General features: G+C 26.3%; 1 protein-coding gene across 1 annotated transcript in view; it reads right to left on the bottom strand.

Moving 5' to 3' along the window:
* CSUI_004731 (cral trio domain protein) overlaps nucleotides 1-262 on the bottom strand; it is a 5,908-nt gene that overhangs the window by 2,040 nt on the left and 3,606 nt on the right. The gene's annotated exons all lie outside the window — the stretch shown is intronic.

Here is a 262-nt window from a genome sequence, read left to right as displayed (position 1 = left end):
TGTATGAATATGTGTGTATGAATATGTATGTATGAATATGTATGTATGAATATGTATGCATGAATATGTTTGTATGTATGCATGAATATGTATGTATGTATGTATGAATCTGTATGTATGTATCTATGAATATGTATGTATGTATGCATGTATGTATGTTTGTATGAATCTGTATGTATGAATCTGTATGTATGAATATGTATGTATGAATCTGTATGTATGAATATGTATGCATGAATCTGTATGTATGTATGAATCTGTA

The sequence above is a fragment of the Cystoisospora suis genome (assembly GCF_002600585.1).
Source record: "Cystoisospora suis strain Wien I chromosome Unknown contig_2258, whole genome shotgun sequence".
In the NCBI taxonomy this organism is placed as follows: Eukaryota; Apicomplexa; class Conoidasida; order Eucoccidiorida; family Sarcocystidae; genus Cystoisospora; species Cystoisospora suis.
Note: the sequence above shows the minus strand (reverse complement) of the source record. Positions and strands in the feature narration are given on the sequence as shown.